The 10,779-nt window shown below is 43.8% G+C and overlaps 1 pseudogene; it reads left to right on the top strand.

Moving 5' to 3' along the window:
* The first annotated feature begins 5,436 nt into the window (after positions 1 to 5,436).
* LOC142483579 (indolethylamine N-methyltransferase-like) lies at positions 5,437 to 9,119 on the top strand (annotated as a pseudogene).
* The last annotated feature ends 1,660 nt before the right edge of the window (positions 9,120 to 10,779 follow it).

Here is a 10,779-nt window from a genome sequence, read left to right as displayed (position 1 = left end):
CTTCCAGTCCAATAAAGAGGAAGACATCTCTTACGGGGGAACCTGAACCGAGTCACACCCACAAAACACCCCAAGAATGGTGGGGGTGCCTGAACTCGGCACGAACAGAAAAGACCGCTCCCATTGATGACGAATATAAACAGCAGGAGAAAGAGCGGGAGCAGTGGATCACCGAATATTTCCGTCAGCTATTACAGTTGCAAGAAAAGCCGGGTGGATCCAGTGACGCTGCTAAAATTTCAAATATAGGAGACCCCAGTATTCCTGATGGGACGGAGTCATCCAAAACAAAAAGTTGGAAAAAGAAAAAGAAAAGCGGTTCTTCACTTACCGTGGAAGGAACAGACACGTCCGCAGATCCTGTGGAGGAAAAGGGGGACCGAGTTGCCCTGCAGCCTAGAGAAAATGGAGAATTCGTCCCGCGGTTAACCGAATATCCAGAGGGCCCAAGGCAGAAGTAGTGTACCCCAAAGAAGTGTCTGTCCGGTGCCAAAAGTGAGGAACCCTCAACCAACCATCCCAGGGAAGTGGAGCCGGAACCAGTGAGTGACGATCCCTTGACCAGCCCTGAAGATGCCCTGAAAAATGCCAGGCATGACAGTGATATGCTCCGTGAACAAATTAAACAAAAGGAAGATGGTTACACAGAGCTACAGAAAAATAACGTGAAGCTACAGGAATATGGGCTCGCAATGTACTCTTTAGACAGGACAGAATTGGACGATCTCAAGACTGAGCTAGATACTGCAAATGCTACTATTTCCGCCATGGATGAAAAGCAGAGCCAATCTGATAAAATGGTGGCTACGCTAAAGCGGAAGTATGAGGAGACACTGAAGCAGATGACAGTCTTCCATCAAGAGGTTCACACTCTTCGCATTTGGCTGAATGCCTCACAACAGGAGGTCAACAGTGTCCGAATAGAGGTGGACGTATCTCAGAAAGAGGTTCAGACACTCCGCAGAGCAATGGATGCCTCACATCATCAGACCAACAGCTGCCGCACAGACCTGGAAGTTTTCAGAAAGGAACTACACAGTCTCACTGAGGAGCTGGACATTTCTAAAGAAACGATTGTCAAAATTAATACAAATCTCCAAATCTCCCAGAAAGAGCTTCAGACCCTCAACCTAGAGAAGGATGTCTCACGCCAGGAAACTGTCATTCCCAAAGCAGATGTGCGTAAATGGAATGAGGACCTGAAAGAGGCCCTGATTCGTACAGAGACTGAAAAAGGAGAACATTTAAGATTACAAAGAAAAAACTTAAAACTCAAAGAAGAAAATTTTAATTTGACAAACGACGTCAAGGAAAAAAATGAAAAGCTGCACGAGTTTAAAGAAATAAATAGACTTTTGGAAGGTGAGAAGTGTGAAGCAGAGCACCGACTGCAGAACCAACTGCAAGGTCTGCGTACGCACCTTGAGAAGGCAGAGGAGAAGCAGCGAACTCTGCAGGAAGACAATCTGCAGGCTGTTAAAGAAATTCAAGTGCTGCAGGAATGTCTGTTGACCGAGTATGTCCCCACAAAGCAGCATGAGAAACTGAAGGCTACCTTGAGCATCACCAAAGCATCGCTAGAGGCCAAGCTTAGAACCCAGGTGACCCGGCACAAAAGGGAGCACAAGAAGGTCCAGAAACTAAAACAAGTAACTGTGGCCCGAGCAAAGAAATTGATAGTGCTTCACAATGCAATAAAAATGTGGAGGCAAGCTCAGAGAAAGCAAAGCGTGCAGATAAGTTCCCTGAGAAGAGACTTGCAAGACGCACTCAAAAAACAGGGATCTCTCGCTGATGAGATTACAGTCCTACAAGGACAAGTATTGACCCTGACTAAGCGTCAGTATCCCAAAGCCACAAAAACCCATGAAGACAAGGGTACAGTGAGAGCTGGGAATACCGCACGTCTGAAGGACAAGGTTGCAAAATTTGAACCACCTAAACAAGCACTAGCAAAACCTTCAGCCACCCAACAGGCAACAAAAGAAGGTACACGTGCTGAATCAAAACCAGAAGAATCCTTAGCTGATGAAGCTGAAAAGATGGGACATTCTCTGGAAGTGGGTGTGAAATTGCAACTTAACCTCAAAGAGGCTGAACTAGCAAACCCATTAAGTGGGAAAAGGGCAGAGAGACAGCTTCAAGAGCGGAAAACTCAAAAGGCTGTTTTGAAATGCTCTGCAACTGCTGCCAAACAGTATGCCTACAATAAGACGAGCACCCGACGCGAGGGAAATCTCAGGACCGCGCACGTAGAAAAAAGACTATACTTAGAAAAAGTCCTCTAGAAGCGACTGAGGGGTGCTGATCTCAAGCACCTTCAGGAGGAGACACAAATAAACTGGAGAAAGGTCTCCAATCCCAGCAGGATTGAGGGTTCTCTTCCTCCATCCACTCTCATTCAAGTCACAGAGATATCTAGAGTGAGAGTGGAAGGATGGGCTTTGGCCGTGGCAAGCTTGAGCTTCAAACAAACAGGGGAGGTATGTAACAGGGGAGTTATCCCTGTTCAAGTAATGTGCCTCTAATCCAGCAGTGTGGTGGTTAACTGCTGGTAGTCAATTAACAAACACCACCTGCCTGATTAGATTGCTTACAAAAGCCTGTCTTTTGAGACAGGAAGTGATACTCCTTAGCTCATATCTGAGCTGAACTTGGAGACAGAGCAGAGATTGTCTTTGACTCTCACAACGTGTCTTGAGCCCTGCCAGAAGACACAGCATAGCTGCTTTCAAGACACAGGGAAAACTTCTAAACCTGAATGCTGACACACCCTGAGGAAAAGGGAGCTGAACCAGGGACAGAGAAGAGTTTCCCTCTAAACCACAAGGAACAGATAAGACTTTCATTTAAGAGACTTCTTATATCTGCTTATTTCATGCTATATACAGTAGAGGCAACTCTTATTCGAACAAAAAACAGTGGCAATTCCCCAAAAAACCCAGGAAACACCCAGGTACATTCTGAATACATGCCTTAAACTTTCCTTAAACTAGCCCCAGCATTTCTGCATTGATTAATGGCCTATCAGATTAACAGCGGGGGTCCCTGGCAGTCCCATTCAAACTGAATTGGACTGCCAGGGATCCCTGCTGTGTTAATCCTATGGGTCGTTAGTCAATGCAGAAATGCCTTAAACGTGCCTCAAACTAGCCCAGAACATAGCCAGCACATACCCAGAATGTAACCCGGCTAGTTTACGGCAAATGTTAGAATAAACGTTGCCTCTACTGTATTTTGTGGCTGGGAGACATGCTTATCTAATGGAGTTGTGAACTGCATAGTATTTCACTAGAAATACTCCAAAGTGAATAGAAGCTTTGTTTATTCTTATTTGGATGGTTTCCTGATGTTAAGGAAAAGGCGCAATAAAAAGGCTTATTTAATTTCACCCTAATCAGTCTCCCTTGCATACCTCTGGGAGCGTCCGCCCACAGTGCCCTATCTCAGGAAAAGGTAAATAACAGAAAATATGAGTTAGTATATTGAACAAGCGCTAAAACATTTTGTGACATCTTAGCCATCCTATGTTAGGGAGACTAAAGACATCCTACTGGAATTACAATACACAAAGATGCACTTCTTGTTATCCTAGAGGTGGAATCCCTATACACCAGAATTGAGCACAATACAGGACTTCAGTCTGCTAAACAAAAAGTCTGCATCACAAAGCACACGTCCTGTACATCTACTGCTGCGGCAGACTTTATTCTAACAAATCACCGGTTTCTTCCTAGCTTGTTCCTGGAATGCGACGCTGTTCACCTGGAGCATGCCGCATTCCTTTTGCGTTCCCAGCCACGGGTCATGCCCGGCTGACGCGCGGTTGATGTGTTAATTGATAATGGTTCAGGATTTAATAGGCTGCAATGCTTCGCGTGTCCGCCAGATGGCATAAATTCATGAATTGTAATGCAGTATATATATATATATATGTGACCATGCAGCAAGCTTAAGCCTATAGGGAACCATGTTAAAAATGGTTTTTGAGGCAAAAAGTGACACTGTGTGCTCATTTGCATGTTATTTCCCAGAATCCCTTGCTGCAGTGGAAGTGCTGTATGCTGGGTGATAATGGGGAAAGGCGGGGTTGCAGACCTGCCTAAGACATGCAGATGAGCATACAGTTGTATTTGTATATATATATATATATATATATATATATATATATATATATATATATAGTGCAGAATAAAAGAGTTCTTCAGTATTCGGTGATACTTTTTTATTGGACTAACAATTTATGTAATAGGACAAGCTTTCGAGAGTTATCCTCTCTTCTTCAGGTCTGGCAAAAAATGATATACAAAGGAATCTATGGCAGTGTGGAGAGAGGGGGGGGGAAACAGATATTTACTGTAGATAAGGTAGGGTGTTAAGTGTTTGAAGCCAGAGGACACTGTCAAAGAAAAGTGGGGAGGGATACTGGGGGGGGGAGAGAAAGTGTGGATAAGAAAAGAGGCAAGCAGGATGATTACAAGCAATTTTGATAGGGTGTGAGAAAAACCATGTCCGCATTAAGTCCTGGACGGATCTGTTTTTTGATGTGCCGGCCACTCACATTCGTGCACCAATGTAAAAATTATTTAGATTAATTTAATATAAACATTTTTTGGGGCCATTGTTTCTGGTAGGGAAATGTCATAGGTCATAGGTCAAAATATTTAAAACCATAAAATATCTTATATGGTGTCTTATATCCCAATGGGGAAATCAGCCATAGGTAGAAAGGCCATTGAGGGAATTAATGAGACCCTAATTAGTTGAGGCGTTAGACACTCTGTGCTGTGTCTCGGCTGGTTCAGGTAGTGACAGAATATTAAGTAATCTTCACAAAATGTAGTGATGCTAAATATTGAGATATTGCAGTAAAATCTGATAACATATCACATGTCATTATTGTAAAACACAGCAACATATTTGCACTTGGGACCCAGTAAAGTAGGACTCTGGCTCTCGTTCTCCAGCAGAACCCGTATTTCAGGGTCAGGGTGGGACTAACATCACCTTTGATTATCTATGACATGTTACAGAGCCATCATTTTTTTAAGTAACGCAAGTCACTGCTAATTTAACCTGATGTTAAGCCTACGTGAAGGAGTTAAATCACGGCCATTGTATTTGCGTATAATTACCTTTGTGATATGCGTTAAACTCAGGGGAAATAACGTCCGTTAGTAATGTTGGTACCCTAACTATATTTGCCCTGATATAACAGAGCTTACTGCACCTGGGCCAGTACACTTTAGAACAGGGGAGCACAATCTTTTTCCCCTGTGCCCCCCTGCCGGCTGTCCTCCTCTCTGTGCACCCCACCTCCTCCTTACTTTGGTTCCCGGCATCTGGGCGCATGACGTCACGTTTCCATAGCAACGTGACATCACATGATCCCAAAGCATTATTTGATGCCGCGTTGCCATGGCGACGCGTCTCTAGATGCCGGCTGAACCACGGTAAGAAAGGTTTACAGAGTCCTTTGCCGCTTCCCCGGCACTTAATTTAAGTGCCTTCGGGAAGTGTGCGGGGCCTCTGTAAACCCCATGCACCCCGCAGTTAATCTCCCCCCCCCCCCAGATTGTGCACAACTGCTTTAGAATACAGATTCTCATGGCTGACCTTCAGGTTCCTACAAACACGCATTGTTCATATACTGCTCTCTCCACTTGCTAGGCTTGTGTATAATTGTTTTCCTTTTACTGCAGGTTGTGTGAGAGGAGACACTCTGATAGATCTCACCATTGGTACCTCAATTTCTCAGCTGCTGACAGCCAGTCATTACTTCAAAGAGATCATTATGTTAGAATCATCTGATGTCAGCATAAGAGAAATAGAAAAATGGTTAAAAAAGGAACCAGGAGCCATGGATCGCTCTCATGCAGCTATGTTTGTCTGTGAGCTTGAGGGGAAAAGGTGACGTATATAAATATATACTGTACATACAGTTGTGTGAAAAAGAAAGTACACCCTCTTTGAATTCGATGGTTTTACGTATCAGGACATAATTACAATCATCTGTTCCTTAGCAGGCCTTACAATTAGGTAAATACAACCTCAGATGAACAACAACACATGACATATTACACCATGTCATGATTTATTTAACAAAATAAAGCCAAAATGGAGAAGCTATGTGTGAAAAACTAAGTACACCCTTACTGCTTCCATAGGAATTAAGAGGCTAAGTAGCAGACAGGTGCTGCTAATCAAATGCCCTTTATTTTATTGATCATCAGCAAGTGTGACCACCTCTATAAAAGCCGAAGTTTTAGCAGTTTGCTGGTCTGGAGCATTCAGGTGTGTGTTAACACAATGCTAAGGAGGAAAGACATCAGTAAAGATCTTACAGTAGCAATTGTTGCTGCCCATCAATCTGGGAAGGATTTAAGGCCATTTCCAAACAATTTAAAGTCTATCATTCTACAGTGAGAAAGATTATTCAAAAGGGGAAAACATTCAAGACAGCTGCCAATCTTTCCAGGAGTGGACATCCCAGCAAATTCATCCTTAGGTCAGACCGTGCAATGCTCAGAGAAATTGAACTTGGACTTCGCATGTGACTAAGCCTCAGCTGGGCAGGCTTTCTTACTGTAGCTCCAAAAATGAAGCCGGCTGCTCTACTATTCAAAACAGAGCAACTTTGAAAAGCCCACCTTTGCATCATCGGCTCAAGTCATAGAATGTCTTGTTCTCTACCTCCCCGTCTCCTTACATACCCTCCACTAAGCTATCCTTAACATGGAAGTAGGAGTGGCGACCAGTCAGAGCATGAAAAATTTCCCCAGCAGCCAATCGAAATAGGGGCTCATCTGGCTGTTGACGTCAGAGGAGGGGGCGTCCCAAGCCGGCTCAAAAAGCCGGGTGAGTGGGAAATATGAATTGGCCAATGGGAAACGCGCCTATGAGCATAATCTTCCCCCAGCCAACCCACTGCCACCCGCTGGGCAGGCTCCACCAGGTCTGGCAGTCCAAAAGGTGTTCCAACGGGGTGCCATTTATTCTCTGGACCTGGCATATCGCCCTTCCCCGCTCACCAAATGTTTTTTTCACCTCTGGACGTCCTCTCTCCTTTGAACTCTGATGTCTATGCAGAAAACCCAGCGCCTATGTAGATGCCCAGGCTGACTGTATAGACATTAATACAGTTTGTATTAAATACTAAAACACTGTTTTAATAAACTTTTATATCTTGGGGGACATTATACCTGTGTTGGAAATGGGTCTGGGATACCTGGGTATGAAAACCAGGATTCTGGGGGACACTGTGTAGCCCCTGTGTTATTCACCTTGCATACCCACAAATCATGCCTGCACGTCGGAGAGAATTACGGGACTTTGTCCCCCAAACTTTGTTCCCCAAACTCCTACAGTACAAAAAAGAAATACATTTTGACCCAAAACATTGCACTTGCACTCCACTTCCGAAGTTTCATGTTTATTGGGGACATGGAACATATAAAACTCCAAACAGGTCTCGTATTTCATATACATTACATTGTGCCTGGCTTATGGTGCTACGTAGAGTAGCTGCCAGGGACCCACGTTTTCAGGGGTAACCAGTTGGGCTTCACCTTTATAATGAAGACTGGCTACTCCCTACCATCACACTGAGGTCACAGGCACAGGGGAAAATAATGTGTTAAATGCATCATATTTTCTATAGAACCTATTCAGCATCAGAGACAGAACAGACACAGGTTCTCTGAACATGGAATACAAAGACATTTACTGTAGCTGTATGGTCTGTTTTAGCTTCCAAGTCTCTACACATAAAGTGCCTTCCACATTGTCTAAAGGAAAAAGATGGTGTATACGGCGCTAAAAATGAATGTGGATAGAGTGCAATACTATTATTATACAACAATGTGATCAACAATAAATGTCTAAATGAGGCAAGGCTGCCAGGAAAAACTAACCCAAACACAGTTAGTGGAAAACACAAGAAAAACAATACAGACCGGCGCCTTATAGTCCAAATGGATTGAATTGGAATAAGTCCAGAGATTGGTTGCAATGTCCAATGAATGGTGATCCAGTCGAATAGACAGCAGACTCCTCAGCAGCAACAATGATATATGATGCAGGGGAGACAAGAAGAAAGAATCATAGCGTAACAAGGTATGAACTAAACATATAACACATAGACATAGACAAACAAACACACACAACAACAATAAACAGATAGGCTGACTAATATACAGAGAATTTATTAAACACAATAAAATGCAGAGAACTGTTGAAGAGCAGGTCTAGAATCCGGTGTGTAAACCCGGAATCCTACTTACAAGAAGTCCACAGGATACAGGCAGGTATATATAGTGAAGGTGGTCCGGCGGCAGCTGTTGGTGGACGCGTGCCACTTGTGGAAGACTGCAGGACCTCTTACGATCGATGCCGGTTTGGGCGTCACTGCAGGCAGCTTCTCACGACGCCTTCCGTCCGCGCCCGGAATTACGTCACAGTAGGCGGGACAGCATTCCGGAACTCACTTCTGTTGTTGAATCTCCCTTGCTCTATGACTGTATATATATATACAATGCCTTCCACATTGTACAGTTTTCGTGCTTAAGTTGGCATCAGGTTGCAAAGAGACAATTTAAACATATGATAGTTATAAAAGTGGATGAGGGCTAGCGACGTAATTCTGCAATGTATATGTTTTACAAAATTATCTGAAGAAATAATTCATTGTTTTTCAGTGAGGGATGGGAGGAGAAAAAAGTAAGAAGAGCAGTCACACGTGTTGTAAAATGTGATTTCACCAAAGCCAACCCATTGGACCCTGTTGTGGTGCCACTAGCAGACGGGCTGATCAGTGTTTGGTACTTGGACGTTATTAGCAAAGATCATGTCAGTTATCTCAGTAACCTGAAAAAAATGTCATCATTTATGAAGGTGGGAGGGCATCTGATCCTGTTTGTGTTTTTCAACATTTCATATTACATGATTGGCCAACACAAGTTTTCCGCACTGACCTATGATGAGGAGTTTGCAAAGAAAGCTCTTAGAGACACAGGGTATATCATTAAGAGTTCTGGGAAATACAAAAGCAAATTAAATACTCACATGTTAGACTATGAACATATTGGTATTTTGTGGCTTGCAAGGAAAGGGAGGTTTAATAACCAATAATCTTACATCATAGTAGTCAGGAAGTGATACAGAGATCCCCCCCCCCCCCCATGCTGCCAGACACACTGTTGAGAGTTATACAGAGAGGGTGAGAGAAGCTGGTGCAGGTACATTGGGTAAAGTGGGGAAAAGAGTTTAGTTCTCCCACGATTACTGTAGTTAGGGACTAAGCAGTATTAGTCAGTAACTCCTGAAAGGAGTTAGGTCTTTTGTTTCTGTTTTGGTGTTATGAGTTAACCCTGTACCTGCCTTATACCCTGTAAATAAACCCCTGCTTAGAGAAATACAGTGTTTCCTGCCTTTGATCTGGACAAAAGATCCGACGCTGGGACTGAGACGTCACAATATATATATATATATATATATATATATATATATATATATATATATATATATATCAAAACAGAATAAAAAAAGAAGTAGCGCCTCTATTGTAACCTAACAAACTGTGATTAAGTTTACCTAACTGTGAAATACAACCAATGGGGTGGCAAAGATAGGTATAATATAAAAAAACCTATGTATTCTAAAGATTTTACGTTTATATAATAAAAAGCAATGTACTAATACTTTAATAATAAAAAATATATAATAAAAAATATTTTAAAATAAAATGAATAAAAACCAATGGATTGAAACCGTTAAAAAACCTTAAAAAACACAGAGTCCTGTTCCAAAAAGACGCATCCAGGTAAAAGGCAGCCCGTTTCAAAGGGATCACAACTCCCTCTTGATACCTATGAAAAAGAAAAGAAATAAACAGGCGCACACCTAGTGCATTAAAGTATAACAATGTTGTTTATAGAACAATAAAAACAGTCAAATGCCCACTCACAAGTGTACACGGTAAATAGGCAGGTATGAGATAGGCTCTCATAAGTCAATACTGCCGTCCGACTCAGCAATGGTGTCCTTCTCCTGTGTGCTCTCTGCGTGGAAGTTTACAAGAGGAGCGTGTGTGTGCGGCCTCTGTAAGGTTGGGGTGCGTGTGCACAGGCTGCGTCAGAAAGTGCGCGGAGCGCCGCGCCACGGGGGCACCCGCCGAAGGGAGGAGAGAGAACCGGAGGAGTGACTGTAGAAGGTAATGTGACCGGAGGGAAGACAGAGGGAGGTCGCAAGCACGGAGTACCATGGAGGGGCTCGGGTGTTTGGGAATATGCGCGCGCCCTGCAGGGAACGCGCGCAGACGCCGGGAGCGCATAAGGGCATGCCCCAGAGGGACGGATGCGGGAGGAGGAAGGGAGAACCGAACGAGGAGGCAAGGGAGGAAGATCAGTGGCAGGGGAAAGCACGGTGCCGGGGACACATGGAGAGGAAGGAATCCCCTGAACCGTCACAGTGTTGTATGAGAGGGACATCAGAATTGGTACAAGGAAGACCCCATTTTATAGGGTTTTTGTCAGTCCAATCTAGGTGTGGATTATGTCGTTGGAGCCAGGGGAGACCCAAGATTACCTCCACGGAAGGTGAGTGGATCACGTCCAAAGATCTCCTCCTTGTGGCCATCTTTAGTGCAATGGGAAACTACACAGGTTGCGAGGAGATGAAAAGGCGAAGCGCTAGCAGAGCGTGAAAAGTGCAGAGGAGGAGGCTGTGCTGCAGCCTGCTGTTTTACAAGTGTGTGTCTACAGTACATCAATAAAGCTACTT

Source organism: Ascaphus truei, unplaced genomic scaffold (assembly GCF_040206685.1).
Source record: "Ascaphus truei isolate aAscTru1 unplaced genomic scaffold, aAscTru1.hap1 HAP1_SCAFFOLD_3371, whole genome shotgun sequence".
Taxonomy (NCBI): Eukaryota; Metazoa; Chordata; class Amphibia; order Anura; family Ascaphidae; genus Ascaphus; species Ascaphus truei.
Note: the sequence above shows the minus strand (reverse complement) of the source record. Positions and strands in the feature narration are given on the sequence as shown.